Source organism: Lagopus muta, chromosome 1 (assembly GCF_023343835.1).
Source record: "Lagopus muta isolate bLagMut1 chromosome 1, bLagMut1 primary, whole genome shotgun sequence".
In the NCBI taxonomy this organism is placed as follows: Eukaryota; Metazoa; Chordata; class Aves; order Galliformes; family Phasianidae; genus Lagopus; species Lagopus muta.
In genome coordinates, this window is record NC_064433.1 from 29,247,383 (window position 1) to 29,268,155 (window position 20,773).

Here is a 20,773-nt window from a genome sequence, read left to right on the forward strand (position 1 = left end):
CTTTCCTGCTCTGTGTTTGTGTAATCAGGTTGGTTTTTTTAATAAAAAAAAAAAGATCAGCACACAGTGTAATAGCAGAAGAGATCAATAAACAGTTCAGCTGGCCACATGAAGATGTGTGGCCTGTTTTGCATTTGTTAATTACATGAATATATCTCGTGCTTTTTTTTTTTTTAATTCAAGATTTTTGGTCTATATATGCAAAGTAACATAAGAACAGCATCCAATGCAGGCAATACAAAGTTTCTGCACCAGTCCACCTTCACTTAGCTGGGAGTATCACTTCAGACAAACTAATTTCTACACCTATTATACCATTAGCTTCTTTACTGAAGCATGGTGGGGCTGGCTCATGACATAGCTTGCAACAAGGACCTTCCTTCCCTAGGAGCAGGGTACATTAACTGAAGAATTTTTGGCAACTACTTGGTGGCCACAATTCACCTCAACCTAGTTTAATTTGTTTAATTACAAAAAATAAGAAGTTTGCTATCACTAGTTTTTGTGACAGTAACACACTGGAATCAAGAAGTTTGCCCTCTGAATGAATACACCAGCATTTAAAAATGCAGGTCTCTTCAGAGTACTCAAAAAAGTTCAAGTTGCTGTAGGAATGTTTTGATAACTCAGCCATTAGACCACCAACCTGAACTGGTAACAAAATATTTTACATAGGTATCTATAAAAACATAAATTAGTGTCAGAGCACCATCCGCTAAACAACAGTTACTTCATTCTGATACCCTGAAACAGTCACTTCTCTTCCTGGAGGAACCCATAAAGGACAGCACTGAAACCCAGTAATGCTGTGAGTAAGCAACGTGCAATTTGGCACTGCATCTCTCTGCAAGCCCCCACATCTGGGACCTCTGAAATGCCCATTAAGAACACAGCACTGGGCACAGGAACAATGCAGTTAGCTTTGTTAAGCTTTCTTGCTTTTCTACGTATGCGTATGGGATGTATATGAGAAGCTTTTTGTAAACACCAGACTTGATTTTGAGTTTGTGAGTATGAGACAGATCAAATGATCAAACTAATGACAGAACATGCAGATGTTTACAGAAGCACACAGCACAATCACTCTGAAGACAGACTAACATTCAAGATCTAACAAGTTCTAGCAGCAGTTTTTAGAGGTTGATGATTGTTGCAAAGCATTCCTAAATCTCTTGCTGATGTGCTTTTTGATCTGTAGGTGAATTAAGATCATTCATGACACTACTGAGACACGCAAATATAAAATCTCTCTTTTGGAAAGCAAAGTCAAGTGCTGGAGTCTTTTCCTGGTGCTTTCAAAAAACAAGTTACTGTGCCTTAGAAAAAAAAATCCTCAGGAGATTAAATGGAAAACAGTCAACTGAACAGACTAATTTCGTTGATTTTTTTTTAACTGGAATTAATTATATCTTACTAACCACAATACATTAAAGAAAGGCACTAGGGAAAAGAAGTTCTTGGATTTTGTCTACAGGAAAAAAGGGTTGGAAAGGACCTTGAAGACTATTCAGTTCCAACACCGCTGCCATGGGCAGGATTGCTACCCACTAGATCAGGCTGCCCAGGGCCCCATCCTACCTGGTCGTAGGATCATAGAATTGCTCAGATTGGATAAGACTTTTAAGATCATCAAGTCCAACCACAAACTAACCAAACTACCTTAACTCTAACAACCCCCCACTAAACCATATCCCTGAGCACCACATCCAAATGGTTTTTAAACACATTCAGGGATGGTGACTCAACCACCTCCCTGGGGTGCCTGTTCCTGTGCTTAACTACCGTTTCTTTAAAGAAGTTTTTCCTGCACTTGAAAACTTCAGGGATGGGTCACATCCACAGTTTCTCTGGGCAGTCTGTTCCAGTGCCTCACCACCCTCCGAATAAGGAATTTCTTACCAACATCTAACCTATATCTCCCACCTTTTAATTCAAAACTGTCCCGCTTCGTCCTTTTTACTATCAGACCATCTAAAAAGTCAGTATCTTTTCTGTTCATAAGCTTTCTTAACTACTGAAAGGCTGCAGTGAAGTTTCCCTGGATGTCACGAAGGGACAAACATTCTAATGTTAAGTTTAGCTGAGGTAACTTGGAAAAGATACTGCCTTTAGCTGTTTAACCCATCCTATGCCCAAATGCCACCTCTCCAGAACACACATGCATCTCAGCCACTTCAGCTGGACGCCCAGCAAAGTGGGTTCAGGCTCCTTGCTGTCTATGATTTAGACTGCAGTGCTCACTGATGTGGCCAAGACATATGTGGTCATCTGCTGGGAAGGGACAGTCAGTTTTGGCAGGGGTGACAAGGAGGCGAAGGGCTCTAAACCCCAGTAATGACCACTAAGAGTGGTAGCCATGGGTAGCAGCCTTTCCAGCTATTTCAACACATGAAATAGGGTGTACCTGCAGAAAGAGACAAAGCAAGATGAACAAGAACTGAATAATCAGAGGCTTTATAGATGCAGTGTAAAAACAGCTTAAACCCATTTACGTTTGGGATTATATCTTTCTTCTGTGCTGACTACACAGCTTCCTTATGCCAGCACTGGCACACAGTTGAGCTCATGATACAGCCATTCAAGAACCTAAGCAGAAAGTGAACTTCACAAAAAGGAAAAAAAAAAATCCTGTTGATTTGATTATTTAAGTCAGTTCACCATGAGGTCAGACAAGCAGTAACACCACTGCAAGACAGACCACAGCCATGCTTATCTAAATAGTGCTCAGAGCCAACTGAAGCTGAGCCTACACAAGCAGTTTTCTCTCAACTGTTCTCAAACTACTATTGTGGTATCAATGTCAAACAGTTGTTCTTTCACATTCAGATTGACATTCTGGATCTTTCTCCTGTTTTGCACATTGGGATAGGGAAGGAGGAGAGACAAAGATGAGTTCGCTGTTTGGATTAGTAAAGAGTACCTGTGTTTTACAGCACAATAGACTTCCTACATCCAGCCTAAGTATCTGAATGCTCAACCTATGAAGAAGAATTAAGCAGTGATTAACATTTCACAGAAACAATAAAAACATTTTAATTATTTACCTATGATAATGTAACCTGTCCAAACAGTGGTAGACTTGCATGCTGGATTATAGCACAGAAAAGTAACAAGTTTACTCCAGAGCATGGATTTGTGCATATGCTTTCAACTGCATGGCCAGCATACCTATCAGCCCCATCAGCCCTCACCAACAACAGGGCCGGTAGTTACGCTCAGACATTCTGAACACTTCTTGAACCATCTTCAGATCCCCAGAATAGCCACAGAACTTAGGGACAGCCTTTGTGATAACCCCCATTGAAACAAACTTCCTTAAATTTCTGTGGATATCTTTGGGCATCTGCGATTTTTGAGCTTTGCTTTTTCTTTGAAGCCTGTGAGTTGTCAAACTTCCTCATTACCCCCAGATCACTTGGAAGGAAATCACAATCAGAAGTCTTCTCTGAAAGACAGGAGGGTGCAACTTCAAGCACCTCATGAGGAGCATGATGCAGACACTCTGCATATAAAACAAAATGAACCTGGAGGCTCGAGTTCAGTTGTAAGTACTGGATTTGTATTCCTTTAGAACGACTGGTTCCTGAGCCTCATTTCCAACCATGGAGAGATTTTGGAGATGACAATCTTCTAACTTTTTATTTGTATTTCCTTCTGGAATCACTGTAGATTTGCATTCTTAAGTGGTTCTTTCCCATTCTTGAAAACATTCTGAGAACAAAGCCCTGACCCATTTCACAGCCATGTAGATGAGAAGGGTCTGCTGGCCTACATGATTGCTGTGCCTCCTGAGCATGACAGAGCTCAAGTGTCCATCCTTACAGCACGTCCTTGCAGCAACATGACACCAAATTCAGTGGAGAACTGCCTATGTTTCATGAATATGGCTTCTAAATTAATATTTAAGAAGCTATTTTTGAAAGAAATCCTATCCCAGTTGACTCTTAATAGTCTCCTCACAGCACTTGGAAGATATTTTCACTCAAGTGCCATTTTCAGACAGCCATTCAGCCAGCTACTTTAGCAAGCTAGAGTCCAAGAACTATGGAAGCTACGTAAACAGTATTTATAAATGTACTCTGTAACTGACTGTGATGCATTGTGGTACCATTAATGATTCACTGCACATACAAGGGAAGGAAAAATCGTATTTTTCTATTACTCCAATTATTTCAATTAGGTCATGATCTATTAAAAATATTCTAGTTTATGAAGATACAATCTCTAAAGAGACATTGGCTTACTGTCAATTTATTTAAGTAGTAAAACAAGTATAATGGTCCAAAATTCAGTTTTACAATGATCTGTGGGTGCAAAAAGTTAGTTTTACAATGGTGATCAAATACCTCCATCCAGCACGATGTTTCGGTTTGGTGAGATCATGCCTGAAGTGCTACAAACTGCTGCCCTCCATGAAAATGAATTCATGCCATTTCAAGCATAATGACAACCGTATTTGCTTTTCATATTAAAAATAAACTAATATCCACTATGAGATACAAATGTAGAATTACTGCTCACATTTCAGAGACTTACAATAGCTTTGCTCCATGATGAGTACAACACTGTTGCTGTTACCCTCGAGGTACACAATTCCCACTTAGCTCAGAGCTACCTTGCCATCAGTACCCTTTCTACAGGCCTGTTTTTGTCCAAAAAAAAAAAAAATCCAAAAACCAAAAACAGTTTGAGAAGTAGATAAGACTTACTTTCTCTCTATCTTCAGACTCTCTATTAGTTAATCTTTATCTCTTGCTTTTTTACTGTTGAATGTCAAAGTACTGTGATCCCGAGTGGCTTCTTCAGAATGAACATTTCTCTATCCACCACTGAGCTCAAGATTTTGCATGCGAAAAGAGTAGACCCAGTCTACTCTACTAGTCCGGACCAAGTTAACCTGTGGCAGGAAAGAACGTATGCACTACTGTAGATGAAGATGAGACTTAAGAAGGAAACTTACAACTCTAATTATTTTTATACAAGGTAGATTTGCCCAAGAGTTTCCCTCAAAACACTTCAAGAGCTAAGAATGTCAGAGTGAAACACAAAATGCCTTCTCAGTGTTCTTAGATCTTCATTTCGTGAGTGAAGCTCCCAGCAGTACTACAACTCCTTTGAAGTTTTTGTCCAGAAGCTGCCTTGATGCTCCTTATGATGGCTTGACAGACAAAGCTCACAAACTATGTCTATCAAATTAATTCAGCCCTATAAAAGCAAACAGACAAGCAAAAACAGCAGTACCTGAGACTGCCTGAATTGGGCAGTGATTATTTTAGGCTAAATTTATGAAACAGAGCTGTTGCTGTGCAGAAGTGTTCAGCAGTAGTCACCTGTGTAATGTGAACCCTCCTGAACTTGCTTGAGCAGCCTTGTTTAGTCAAATAAGACACAAACATCTCTGACATTTCCGTGAAGGGGAAGAAGCCTTTGGAAAAAATCTAAATTTCTATTAGAGGCATCTAACTTTCAAGGAAAAGAGTATGAGAAAAAGGTTATTGGAAGAGATGAACAGAGACAAAAACCAGCACGTATTATGAAGAGTATCCTATAGAATAAAAAAGGAGTTTCCCACTGATCAACCCTACTACTTTCACTCTTAATATAGCTTCCAGGAAAGACGTTTGATACCTGAAGCATGGGGGGAGAAGGACAATAGTGACATCCACAAACAAGTGGTTCTGTAAAGACAGTTGAAACAATGGCTTACTTTTTAATAGCACTAGATTATATCTTCATGAAATCCTCTCACTGTCAATTTGCCATAGGACTAGTAGGCAACAGGAACCCAACATCAGGTTGCACTGGCAGAGCTGCACAGGCATGTTACTGACTCTGGGATTCCAGCAATGCTGGAGCTCCACCAAGGCCCTTCTGGAGCCTGGCAAGGCTTACTGGTCCGAATTCACACAAAGGACAGCAGAACTATGCTTGTCTGCTTTGATTCTTTTTTTGAGATTGAAGCAGTACTGAGATGAGGACAATTGCATTTATATCACTAGGCTTTCCTTGAGCTAATAATCCTGCTGAACCTTAACCTGCTCTACTTACAGCATAAATATTGAAATATGGAATATCAGCTGAAGACTGTTGTCCATACTGTCAACTTTCTGTGCTCCTGCACTACTCATACATAATACATGTGGGCGTGCAGACAGCACACAATCCACTCAGAAGCAGAAGTGTTACCTGATCAACATAAGCTTCCCAAAATTTATGCTAGAAGACTTGAAAACAAAAATCCCACATGACCACAGTCTGTCATCCCCTGAAGGCGTGTGTCATGTTGCCAGACATGATTAGAACGTGATAAGAAAAGAATTTTAAAAGATCACGTACAGGAAGCAGTTCCAGGGTTACACCTTATCAATCCAACGTACGTCCAGTTTTTTAATGGGTAGGAAGCGGTCAGGCAGACAAAACACTTAGTACTTCCAGTAAGATTTATCATATTCTGAGCTTCAAATAAAAATATTTGTATTTTTAAATGCAAAGCATGTTTGTTAAAACACTTAGTTATTCGTTAGCATTTTTTATCCTTAAAAAAACTGCTTAAAAAGTAAGGGCCGTTCCCATTCCTCCCTTGTTCTGAAGATTTCAATCTATTTGTCAGTCACTCTCACGAGTAAATTTATTTCCAGTAATTATCTCTTTTGGCGTAGAATCCATGTAACTTTGATCCTTAGAGTCACCTTTTTGAGCAGTCCAAGTAGGTATCTCAAGATCAAGAAGATCATCACAAACAACATGCGCTACTGAATCCTGAAGTGCTCTAACCACTGAAGTTCAAAGGATTGATATCGCAGATGCAACTACATATTCAAACATTTCAGGCTCGTTTTCCTTTCCAAGAGCAGTAACACAACACTGAGCACTCCTCTACAGCAATTTTAATGCCTCATGATTGCATAATAAAGCTATCCCCAGGGCTGAGCAATCGGGAGTGAAAGCTGTCACGTAGGAGAGACAGCTCCCATATTCCAAAAGCACACAAGAACTTCAGTGCTGACCATTTTCATTTTCTCACTGGAGGTGGATGGGAATGATGGTTTGGGTTTTTTTAGCTACTGCTATCACTAGTTAATAAGTGCTTTGCAGACTGAGACTACCTGCACCCATTCCACACCAGTAAGCTCTGCAAGTAGCACAGCACTGAAGGTCTAGCTTCCTGTCACCCAATAGTGAAGCTATGCACTGGACAATATGTATTTCATAGCTAGCTCTTGCTTTCACATCCCTGTATCTTGTTAATACCTTCTTGTTTCTATACCAATACTACTACACTGTTGCCAAGGCTCCTCTCTTCATAACAAGATCTTGGTGTTTACTGACACCCATCTCTCAAAGTTAGAAATTGCTTTAAAACCATGTTCAGTGTCTCCAAGACACTGCATAAGAGCGCAACATCAGGGTGCTTAGAAACCTGCAAGGCAAATATCCCATCCACCTCTTCAGCTTTTAAGACAGCCTTACAATGTAGAAGAGGCACCAGTTACACCCCATTTTATGGCATCCTTCAGCTCTCCTCAAGGCACAAGGTCACAGTGGGCAGCCTTTTGTGCCAGAACAAAGCACCACAGAGCCAAGCTCCAACTGAGAGGCAACCACTATGGCAGTACTCTGCTCAAGTCCAGAATGTGAAGACAACAGTAGAAAAGCCTTAGAAGCAGTAAGAGAAGCCTCAGAGGAGTCCCAAAACTCACTTCATTTTTTTCAACTAAGAGAGTGAAACAGCATGCTCCTATCAGCAGCTTATGACTATAACAAATTGATACGCAGGTGTGAACAGCAGATTAGATGAGGACTACTACAGATACACGATTAAAAACTGGTATTTTGATGCAACTAAAGCTTCTTTTGAAGACAGAGGAGATGCTGCTCTTGCTCTGTGATGCCAGTATTTCAAGTCTGTATTTAAATTGAATACACGAGCCACAAGCAACGGGGAGGAAAGGACAAGGAAGACAGGTAGAATGAGGACAGAAAGATTCCTCAAGGAGAGGTTAAGCTGCTGCCACACACAAACACACTGTTAAACACTGACCAAGGGTTTGTGAGCCATGTGGGAGAGCGTTAATTGTTACAGGTACTCAGGGTCGGATGAATACCAGGAAGCAGTGCTGAGAAAGTCCATTGTACAATTAAGATGGAAGAGGAATTGCTGAAGGAGGCACTTTCATTTAAGTCCATCCTGCTACCTCCTAACCTAATTATTTACTACCAAGGGTTTCCTTTCCCAAGATTGAATTCAAAGAACAAAAAAACTCAAAAGAATGTTTTGTTTCTCTTGTGGGAAGAAGGATACACACGTCGGGGGGCAGGTCTTTATTTGGCGTAGCACTAACCAGTATTTGCAGAAGATAAAAATGCTTTCTGTCTGTTTGATACTGGCTTTGATGCCTGCCACTCAGGCAACCCATTACTAGCACCTCTGTCTTACATTCCTGTCACAAAAGCTATAAAGTCAGTAACACTTAACATGTGAACAGGGTAACACAAGGATTAAGCTAAAAATGCTCAAACCATATGCCTAACATTCCAAGAAAACCACCGCTTTACTTTTAAACAATATTTTGGTGAGGTTGGCCAAATGCTCGAGTTGTGCCAGCAACTCCTTCCCACTTCTTTTCTGTATAAGATTTTCTGAATACTTGGGAATATTTTGCCCATATGTAACACTTATGTGGCTGGACTACTCCCCCTGAAGTGAAGGAGGATCACTATGCACAGAGCTTGGGGTTCAGCTTTCAGCAGCTTTGATCCTTCCACATGTGCAGATCTGGCTGCGTGCTGCACAGCTGGTGCCTTTTTTTTCCCATTTGCTAGTTGAGTTGCATCCCTCTCCTGCCCAAGGGTCACTCTGCACCACTGGAAACAGCCAGTTGCTTCCCGACCTTTTAAGGTGCTCTTTCTCTTTTCAAGGGCAGTAGAGTAAACCTATGACAGCCACAGCACGTACGCCAAGCAGGTCACTCAGACCTGAATTTAGCACCTACTGTCTTTCCTTTGAAAGAACGGCCAATGGCCCGATCCCAATCAGCTTCTTTATTATCTAACGTTAACAGTATGTACACAGGGACCCATGAATGCTTAACCCAATCAGATGCACCTCTCCTGCCATTTCAGGTAGGCCTATCTTACTGCCATATCTGCAGGACAGGCTCACTTCATCGCAAAGGCTCTCTAAGAATGAGAGATAAGGAAGTGCTCCTTGAGGTATTCAGCAAAGCCCACTTCTTCCTCCTCTCCCGGGCCTAGTTAAACTAGTCAGGGCAGCTTACCAGGGTCCTGGAGACAGACTTCAAAGTGTTTGGTTTTCCTCCATTGTCTCCCGTGTTTGTGGAGCGGCTGTTATCAGGCTGTGCCTCCCTCCAGAGCACTCACATCCCCACACCACAGCCACCACAGCAGGCAGCAATCCTCCTGTGAGGGCTGGCTAGGGAAAGGCCTGGCAAGTAAAAGCTGCAGGGGAGCGCAGTGCCTCACACAGTCCACTGCCGCTTTGGCTTCTTGCCTTCCATCTTCCATGAACCTGAGCGCTCATTTCATGCTGTGCTCTCAGACCCCTCAAAGGACAGTTGCACCTACTGCAGGCAGGGAAATGAGGAGTGCTATCGCTGCCGAGGTGCTCATGCAGGCAGGTTTCTGAACGTAATGGCCAGGACCTTTACGCCCATTTCATTTCGTTGCAGTGCAGTTTTTGAAAAGCAGCAGATCGATAGAGATGTAAACAACAGAGAAAGGGGAAAAACCAGGGCTCTTTCGCATTGTCAGAGCACCGTCTGGCCTTTAAATTCATTTATTTTGCTCACTGCAAGAAGAATTATAACAATTCGAAGAACAAAAAGAAAAAAAAGCATTTATTTTGTTCTCAGTGTCACGGAGCAGACCCTTTAAAGACGTCCTAAAGCAACGCCGTGTGATGAAGCGTCCTGAAAGCAGCACGGCCGCCCTTACTGCCCCGCACCCGGTGCTTCCCGTGGGACCTTCCGCACAGCGCCGCCCCGCAGCACGCCGGCCCCGCGGCATCCTGCCCGCCGCCGGCTCTCGAGTGCCACCCAGCGGCCTCCTGCTGCTCCGTGAGGGCCGCCACCCGCCGAGCTCGGCTTCAAGAGTCCCACAGAGGCACTGCGAGAAGCCTGGCTTTCTTTAAAAAAAAAACAAAAAAACCAGTAGTTAAAACACGAGCCCTGCGCCTCAGTATCTAAGCAAAATCATGCCGCGCTGTCATTCGTTCTATGCCTTTGACACCTATGCAGTTTCAAGTGATCTTTCTCAGGTCAGCCTGTAATGGCCGCTCCTTCTGGGATCCCCCTACACCTCAGGCAGCCACGCCGGTGATGCACATCCAGCACTGACTGGCTTCACAGCCACGGGAACATCTCCGTTCTGGAGCTGCTCCCCAGGATGAAGCTCAGAAACAATGTTAACCAGTAGCCCGATAGATCACAAAGCCTGTTAGCATTTATTTTTAACGTTGCTTTATTCCCCCTCAATTATGAATGTCTTCTGTCCTGCACAGATGCATATTCTAGCAGCATTTTAAACACTCCCCTACTTTGAATATCATGACACGGACATCTATCTGAACAGAAAGATTGCGTAAGCAGTGCCATATGCTCCTGATCCCCTGCATTTGTGCTTATTGCAACACAACGTGTGTATTCAGTCCAACAGCATCTGTGTGCTAGAAAACCATTTTTTACATGAGGCTTGGAATAGACTGATCATAACCTATCCAATGGTCACAGATTATTAGGATATTAGAATATTATTAGGATATTAGGATATTATTAGGATATCTACATACAAACCAAGATTGCAAGAAAATAGCTCTGTCATTACCAGAAAGATTGCTTTTTAAAATTTACTTTAAGCTAACTGCTGCTTCCAAAGCAGACTGGCTTGGAGAAGTATTGCACCATCAACTCTACACTTGTGGAAACAACTGCCCAAATAAGTTCAGGCTCTGACACATCTCTCCAAATATATCTTAATACCATGAGGCCAAGTCTTCTGTAACTCATTTTTCCACACAGCAGAAGGTGACTGAAGTCTTTTCAGAGGCCTCAGTCATCAATGTTGCTATGCGATTGGCTGCAGTTGACAAACTCAAATCTGGATGCAATGCTGCACCTTTCCAATGGAAGATGCTTCACTCCTGAAGTTGGTAAGGTGCTTCAGATTGCTTGGCAAATATTTAAGGCTTAAGTCATCTCTGCATCCAGCAACATCAAATGGACTGATTTTCTCACTCTCTCATACTCTAGCTGTGGACCTCCCTGCTTCCCCATCACGTACTCAAAGACAACTTTTGTATAGCAGAGCTTATACATTGAAAATACTACCAAAACTACTTTTTCTTCCAGCTATGCACTGTAATTACCAACAAGTCTCACTTTGAAAATGGCATGAAAAACACCTCAAAGCCATCAGATTAGTAGTGTACAAAACCTGCTGCTGGGACAACATTCATCTGCACTAAGAAGACTGCCAATTCCCTCTTCCACACTAAGGACTACTCTATCAAAACAATCGTGAGAGGTATGAGCTCTGAAATAAGAGCACATCTGATTGACGATCGTATGTCAAGCATATGTATCTGCCCTGTCATCATTCCTCACATCAGCTGCAGACAAGCACTGCTGCACAGAGCCATGGTGACTCATCTCAGCAGCACTGATCCACACACTCTGCTTTAGCTGCCATTCCCATGCTACCTCAGTGTCAGACCTCTGAAGTGACACAGTTAAGCTACAGTAAGTTCGCTATGATGAATTAAGTGAGCAAGTATCCAGAATTCTTTCTCCCCAGGCTGAGTAACATGAAACTTAGCAGAGATGAGGGAAAAACCCTCTGTTTTCAAGAAGGTAGAAACTGGTCATGGAGAACTTCTGTGGCTGTGAAGCCATGTGAATGATAGCTCTGCAACAGCCTCTGTAGCATAGCATGCTTCTGCTGCATTGTCTATACCTGATACTTCACTGATAAGCTGATGTATAAACACCATTACATATTGGTTAAACAAACCATTGTCTTGGGGAGAATGAAGGGCACAGATTAAAGCTGGAGAGGAAAGCTTAAGGACTGAACAGAAGAGGCTAAACATGATAGGGTGTTCACTCACATCACAGTCACATCAGAGATAAAGACTAAGCGATACACTCAGCCTACCATGGTCTTCAGGCTTAAAGAGACTTCCTTTCACACATGGGCAATTTGCCATTCAAGCAACAAATTCAAATAAGCCGTTAAATCTACTCCAAGTTAAAAAACACTACAGGAGTCAGCTACTTCATGTTATTTTTTAAACTGTAAAAAGAAGCAGTCAAAGCAATGTTTCAGTTAGGGAGAGAACACTGCATTAATTTCAAAAACTAAATCGTGGTAGGGTTGGAGCCTGCTGCACTGGTTAATGAATGAAGTGACTGTTTTCAAAGACATCCACACATGCACAGATCATAGCCAGCGTGAACAGTTTTTATAGCACTGCTGTATAATCTCATTCAGTTATTTGACTACTGATGGTAATTAAGGTCCATAATCCATTGCCAAAAAATAAACAAATGTGAACAACCACCAAAATGTAGGCAATGGCAGAAACTGTGTGGATATTCCAAGTTTATTGCCAAGTACTTAGCAGTTCAGGGAAAATTTGAAGTTAAAATAAATTCTTGAGTATGTACAAAACATAAGAATGGAGCCAAATGATTCTCAAGCACAGGAAAAGCAACAGCTGAAAGAGGGTTGTTTATGAAGAACGAGTATCTAGAAGCTGGATAACAAGGAACGCGATTCACAGATGAGAACTACAGCAGTAGAAAACCACAAAGGAAGTTAAAGTTGTATGGCTGTAGTCAATCTAGCCTTCTTTCCTTTGGGACTTGCACAGAAATACAGCTATGCTGCAGGCTTTTTGTAGGGTCTGATCCTAGCAAAGTAAGTACTTTACCAGTATACTAGTTATTAACTACAAAACTTGATGTAGTAGTACTGTGGTATTAAAGAAATGTGCGTCATTATTCTGAGTACTAGCTGTAATATATTATATATGAAAATGAAACATTATGTATGAAGAGAAACAAGTATAGCAACTGATATCTACAACATGAAGTCACAGTGCCACACTGAACAGTTTTTGGTTAAACCAGGCTCACTTAAAAATAGAAAGCAGAGGCTGGGCTCTTCTCTCACCCCATTTTACATGTCTTTACGTTCATTGATTTGAGCAGAGTTCTTCACAATTTATGTCATTGTGAGAGGAGAATCAAGCCTTGTGCGTTTGAAAGGAAACTGCAGATATGTTTCCCACCAGAGTGCAGGGGCAGATTTAAAAAAACAACACAAGTATATGAACTGTGAAACCAACAGAGTACACAAGTGAATGCAAGCATAGAGGCTCTGGCTGGGGTGGTGGTGGGGAGCTTGCAGCTTATCCAGTTTGGTTTTTTTCTCTTTTTAAAGACTTGGGATTAGCATGAAGAAGTCAGATGTCCAGTTGTTACACTGCTTTATAACAAAATTATGGAAGTATTACATTTAGATTTTCTGACAGACATCTTTGATTTATATTTTCTTACTGATATTCTATAGAACGAGTACAGGACCACTTCATTTGCAAAGAACTGACTTTCTTCTCACTAGAGTTAGGAAGTGAGGTACAAGAGATGGAATTATTCTTGTACCAGAAAACGGTGCCTAACAATGACTCACATCCAAGCTCAAATAAGAGATCCTCCCAGACTCTTCAGGGTCTACATTAGCTACTGAGACCAACACTTCCCAAGGAAGTCAAGTCTGACAAAGTACTGGTTGATTTAGAGGTGGCAGAACAACTTAATGGTACAGACCTGCTGAGGGCCTACTGAAATTGAAGTTGACCAGCAAGGCATATCTGAAGTTACCACTTTATCACCATATCTCTGGGTAGCAGCAGCAGCATGTGATTAGAAAGCAACTCTTTCACCACCCTGGCAAGGAACACAAAAAGGGACTACATGAGTTCATTTCTGTATCACATCTACCATCCTACTGCAAAGTTGAAGTCAACCATTGCTCAGAGTCCAACACTGCTGGAACACACAGTCACTGCCTGCTTGCAGATGCTCTTTCCCACCCTCATTTGTGTGCACAACTGGTGTTGCAGCTCACATACTTAAGCATTCCACCCCACTCCAGTAGATATGCATGTCTGAAGTTTCCTTTTGAAAAGCAAGTCTGGATTCTCTTCCCACAATGGCATTAAGTACTGACTGATTTAGTATGCAACAACACAGGAAGAAGGTAAATGCACAGAATTGTACAAAGGAGGATGACTTCACCGACTGAAGAAACAAGTCACATAATTCAAGATCTACCTGCTAGTTTCCATGAGAGTTGTTATGTCAAAGCATTAGTCTACTTCCAGTGCTGTGGGAAGGTAAAAAGAGACCCAAGAACAAGCATCTCTTGAATATCCAATTCAAAATGCTTTGGAGTAGTTGCTTAAATGTTGAATGCTGACTTGTATAAAGAAAAAAAAAAGAATAGGGAACTTCACTCTTAAATGAACAGCAGCCTGGTATTGCCTCAATTCTTAAAAGACAGCTAGGAAGTATAACTGTGCTATTATGTCACAGCCAAGAGTTTCTATAATATCAGTACCTCTCTACACCACCAATTCTAAGACATTAAGATGTGCTTAGCAACTAATAGGTCAGAAATGATAGCCATAGCACGATATACAATAAAGAGACACTGAAAACAAATCCATTGAAATTCGAGCCTAAAAGGTGACAGATTCAGAACTAAACAATACAGCTCTGATCATCAGCAGAGATTTTGCATAGAAACCTGACTGGCTGTAGATATGTGACAATGAAACAGATGCCCACTTGTCACTGTGGTCACTTCAGTTCATACAGCTACATCAGTCAAGTTCAAAATAGCAGCAGCTACTTCAAGAAGCTGCCAGCTACTCTGGCACAAAAAATATAATCCATTTTACGCAACAGGAAAAGCGGAAAAACCATATGTTGATAAATCAATTGGCTGTTAGCCTGGACTGCTAAACTACAGTGTCATAGCATCTGAAATCCCCCGCAAAGACTGCCCAAATAGCCTGACTGTAGGAAGGGCTGGGTAAGGCTCAGTGCTTCCCGGGTTCACAGTAGTTGCAGAGCTCCCAGCTCAGTAGCCCACCCAACAGCTCATCCTTTGCTGGGAGTACTCTCAGGATTGTGTCCAACTGGTGGAGTGCCGCCAGAGATGGCACTTCAACAACTTGTTGGCAGCTCATACTTAAATGCAATAACTGGGGTTCCCACTTACCATAAAGTGCTCTCCACTCTCACCCTGACACTCACCTCCACCCCCTATACCCTTCCCATGTCAGTCAATGCCTCACAAAAGGGGACAAAGGCTGTGGAAAAAAGCTGCCATAACACAACTGCTGGCCTTCTTCAGGCAGCTCCCACTGCTTTCATGTGCTAATGGTACCCACAGCAGATGCTGGCTGAAATCCACATTACTACAAAGATAGAGCAAAACTGTGCTCCAGGTAACATTGTCAGAAGGCTGGAAGTTAGGCATGTTTCTTGTACCTCTGTACAGATGAGAGCTCAGCATGCTTGCTACATGCTTGGCAGTGCTCAAAGACATACATTGGCTATTGGCCTGCCAAGCTGTTGAGGCTTAGGTTCCTTTGCATTCGCTTCCAACTATTAATTTTGCTAACTATAAACATATCCTCCGTGCATCTCACTCCCATATTCCATATGTACAGAACTAACTCATTTCAGTCCTTGGATGAATTGGAACTCAATATTTATCAAACAGATCCAACATGCTTTGCAAACAAGAGAGGAAAAAAATCTCGCAATGAAGTTATCCATACGATCTTTCTGATGAGTGAAGCTTGAGGAAACAGTTCAAAGCTCTCAAAGCCATATGTATGTACAAAAGACATCTGCAATTCACCAGCGAGGTTCTAGACCTAGCATAATTCATTTTGCAGTTTGTATACAGAGATGCAAATACATTATGTTCAGACATTTCTTCAATGCTTCCATAAAATTCATTTACAAGAGTATAAATATTCACATTTTGACTTGTCATCTCAGCTTCTGAAGCTTTTATTTTTCTACAGAAACACTGAACTTGCAAAAATAGTTTAGCCCCTTTCCATAAATGTCATACAAGTCAAAATACTTTAATCATAAAGCAGACACACAAACATTTAATTTCTCTACAACCACTTTTGAACTTCTGGGTGCATAACTATAACACTTGATTACAAAAAGATCTTTTAAAAAACACCTTCGTTAATCACTCACTGGTTTTTAAACACATTTTTGAACCACTCAGCTTCTGCTGTGGTTAGACAAGTTGATCCACGCTTGAAAGTGCAAGGAGGCTTTAAGTTTGTCCCCTGGTTACTGCACATTTGTGTTGCAAGAGCAATAGGCCATGGGTGCAGGCAGTGTCAGGCAAGCCATGTGCTGGGCTGGCTGAGAGGGAGAGCTTGAGCAGCTAGGAGGCTCTGGCTGAGCTAGCACCACCTCTGTCACGTGGTGAATTCACTAATTGGGGAGATCATAGGAAAGGAAGGGGGGCAAAGCTGAACAGTTACAGCACTTCTGTCAGAGGAGGGCTGTTTGCTCTCACGAGGAATACTGAAGAGGAGTGACATACCAGTATGTGTTTGGATACCCTTAAAGGTTCAACCACAACTCAAGGGACTGAAGTGAAAAATGTATACGTAGAGACTAGCAAGAGAAGACACAGCTCTCTTGCAGTGTGAGAACATGCAAGATCAGAATGACTGGAAGTCCACATTGCTACATTTGTAGCTACATCTACGCGACTTTCAGACCACTCAAACACCTTCAGAAATGAAGATTCTTGGACAGCAGAGACTCTTTAAAAAAAACAAAAAAATTGAAGACTGACATCACCCTGTTTTAAAAACATCTGCAGGTTTTATTATAGGCATCATGATATTGACATGCAGATTTTTTAATCACGCTGGTTGCAATTATACAAATCAGTGATCAAACCCTGTGAGAAGCCAGAGCTGTTGTATATGCTGCATTAACACACAGATTAGACATGGTTTTGGCACGCTGCCGTCAGAGAAACCTGGTTCTGAGATCATATGATATTAAGATTGGGGCCAGTTGGTGCGAGATTAGAAGGCACCATGCTATAAAAAGGATAAAAATATCACAGGAAACAAAACTTACGTAAAATAAAAGCAAATCAACCATATTTCAATATTTGGGAGGCGGTTGGAAGTGTTTTTTTTTTTGTTGGTTTTTTTTTTGGCACGTGGCATCTCCACAAAACCAATATTGCGTGCAACCAGAAACATTTAAAATAAAACCAACAAAACAACAACAACCACAATTGTTTCTAAAGTCAAAGACTGTAGTTACAAGCTGTGGCATCAGTGCTCTGATAAAAGAAGGGTAGCCACACTAAACTGTTGCAGGTAGAAGTCTATCAGCACATTCCATAGTACTTTTACCAGCTTTTGCCAACTCAGTAGAACTGGAAGGTGAGGGGGCACAGCAGAAAGGACAACGAAGGAAAGAAGAACAGCAAAAGCTACTGGGGGCTATCAATCAATGCTTTAGGCAGGAGTGCACAACATCAGCACAGAACAACTGCAATGACACAGTTTTTGTTGATATATAACCCACTGGAAATGGAAGGCCTGCCTGAAAGGCCATCTACCAGAGGTCTCTTAGCTAGATCAGCACTCCGAGCTTGATAGGCCCCAAATCATCCTGAAGAACTTACGGTTGTATTTAAGAACCTATTAGAAGTTTGCCTTCCAGGCAAAGTGCCAAGAAAAGGTAATCGAGCAAGAAGCTGCCATGTACAGATATTTTAGAAGTACTACAAGTGTTTGTATTGGCTTGTGCCTCTTATGTCTGAGCACTTCACTCATTCTGTACACTTAAACATATTCTTCTGCAGGGTTTTTTTTTTCTTAAGAGTTGTCAGCTTGTGTTGACAATCATTTGATTACTTTCTACATAAAAGAAAAACAAAACAAAAAACACCATCCAACCAACAAAAAAAGATCACAATAGCACAATATAAGCAAGCAAGATACAAAGAATTATAGCATAGCACTTGAAAAATGCATTTCAGTAACTGGAAATATCCTTCAGACACCAGCCAAGGAATTGCTTCTGTAAGAGAAATATGTAATTTCAGCAAATTGTGAAGCGATGTGATAGCCTATCTTGGTCTTTCTGCCAGAAACATCATGACTTCAGTGCATTAAAACTCGTAAAACACGTTTCTCCCCATCATTTTTTGCCATGGGGTGGAAGGGGGCAGACAGGGACTGCTGCATTGCACCCTTCCACACTGCTTCTTCCCATCACACAACTCCTAAGCCAAACAGTTCAAGCATATGAGTAAAAGCTATGCACTGGTATAAGCACTTCCAGGAGCAGGACCAAAGCATGCATGGCTCACAAGGAGTATATACCAGTGGTCACAGCCAACCTCAAGTTTACCTCCATTTAAAAGAGCATAAACAAAACAGTGCTGGTCAGGCTGAAGCTCTACACTCAGTACAAGCAAGTTGATACTGACACATGCCACTTGGCCATTACACACACCTAGCACATATTCAGGTATCCTTAACACAGTGCAAGACCGCAGAACTATTTTCCTAGAATTACAGAAAGAGATCACTTTGTCAGGATGAAAACAAGAAGTGATGTCTTGGGGTATGCATGGTTACAACCCTGGCAGCCACAGCAGGGATCTCTACTTGAGGACAGCAGTGGTAGAAAGGAAAACAAAACCCAGCATGTTTTGTTTGTTTTACACGGTCTTCATCACTGCACATACAATTACCCCTGGAATGCACGAGACCCAGCACCCAAGCAAACAGTGCCTTCATGTTGAAGCTCAGCTTTCTGTCTGTGCTGGGAGAAGCTGTGCACGGTAAGTGATGACAATATGTTGTGCAAGACCTATGGTACAAAGGGAGAAGACTTCCAGGCTGCGACACAAAGGCTGAAGCATTAAAAGGGGAGCAGAGACATAATACGAACCAAATCAATTTAAATTACTTCATAAACTGTAGACGTTCATTAGCGTAGAAGAGTTTCACAGGAAAACAATGACAAAGTCAAAGCCATCTGATTTTCATATGCTAATTAATTAAACATGCCAAACGCATTTAATCTCTTATTATAACCATAGGGGGAGACAGACGAAACTCTTGAAGTTCTGCAAAGCCAGGTCATTAGAGAGCCAAGTCACTCCTCACATCTCTGCCTCGCACACAAACGCACACTCCCCACTTATTATAGGTCTGAGTGGAACCCGGCCCTGCCCTCTCGCTCCTTCTCCTCCCGGGGAGGACATTTGGGATCTTTTCACGCACCCTAAATGCCTCACAAAGCGCTGGAAAGAACCGGTTTGCTAGAAAAGAAGCACAGAAGCCATTTTCCAAAAAGCCAGAGTTAAGTGTCCTCATCCCCGCAAGAAGCAGGATGAAGCGGAAAGGAGGCTGATAATCTGCTTGCACTCAGGCATGGCAATGCAATGCACCCACAGCTTGCACTCGCCCCCTTTAAGTCCCGCTAACATTTGAGAGTTTTTTTGTTTTTTTTTTTTCTCCTTTCTAAGCTAGGAAAGGATTCTGGTGTTTACACACGGCTCTTCTTGCTTAATAAATCTTAAATTGAAACAGATTTTTTTTTTTTTTTTTTTAAACAATTACCTTCTTCAGAGTTATCATACGACAGGATATTAGGGAAAGCCAGAGCCGCCTGTTGCTCTCGCCCACATCTGCCTCCAATCTTTACAGCTCAGCCATTAACCCTGTCGGGTCCCCAGGCGCACACCTCGCCCAGCCGGCGGCACGGCTGCAACGGGCTGACGCGGGTTGCTTCGGCGCGATCCCTTCTGCCGCACAGCCGGAGGGCAGCGCCGCGGAGCCGCCCGTCCGGGACAAGACCCCCGCTAAGCGACCGGCACCGCTACAGCCGCGCTTGAGCGGCGCTGCGCCGTGAGGGCGAGCGTGCGGCACTGCCTGCCGGGCGGCAATGCCTGCCGTCAAACCCCGCAGCTGGGCAGAGGGGCAGCCGCACCAAACCCCGGCAGCTCGACGATCGCAGCGGAGTGACGCAACCCGAACTTTTCGTTCATCTGCGACGCCTTTTCGGTTCCAGCCCGCGGAGAACGCGCGCCGTTATCCTCTAAGCCCTCCGCACGGGCTGTCCGGCAGCACGCTGCGTTCAGGCTCGCCCCGAGGGGCTGGGTGACAGACCGCGGCTCAGCCCCGCCGGCACCGCGCTGACGGCACCGCGCTGACAGCCCCGCTGCGTTCCGGGGGCCCTCTCGGTGAGACGGGAGAGGAGCAGCCCGCTTGTCATCGGGCACCGCCGCCACCCGCCCGCTGCCCCCGCTTACCTCCGAGCCGCGGCGACGCGCTCCCGGGTGGGGGCCGCAGCCGCGCGCATTGACAGCAGAGAGGCGGCGCGGAAGAAGACGAGCCAGGAACCTCGCCGCGCCCCGCACCCGCCACGAGTGGCCGAGCCCCGCGCCCGCTCCCCGCCCTAATGGGGCTCCGCCGCTCCGCGCCCGGGACGGCGACCGTCGCCTCCCGCTGCGCCCATTGGCTGCCGCCAACCCGGCGGGGCGGGGAGAGGGGCGGGGTCGGGCCGAGGGGCGCGTTCGAGGCGGGGCTTCGTTCACCCGCGGGGTGGGGCGGGCGGGACGCTGCCCGCTGGAGCTCGCTGAGGCGCTGCGAGAGCCCCGCGAG

The 20,773-nt window shown here is 43.3% G+C and overlaps 1 protein-coding gene across 3 annotated transcripts in view; it reads right to left on the reverse strand.

The window, feature by feature from the left end:
- Positions 1–20,773, reverse strand: part of PRICKLE1 (prickle planar cell polarity protein 1) — an 85,423-nt gene that overhangs the window by 43,235 nt on the left and 21,415 nt on the right. Inside the window, exon 1 of one of the 3 annotated variants that reach the window (XM_048926494.1) lies at positions 20,422–20,577. The exons of 1 other annotated variant lie outside the window; for it this stretch is intronic. The gene's annotated coding sequence lies outside the window, so the exon portion shown is untranslated. Of the gene's footprint in view, positions 1–9,278; positions 9,298–20,421; positions 20,578–20,773 lie in introns of those variants that run through there. One more of the 3 variants, XM_048926503.1, reaches the window with a different exon arrangement.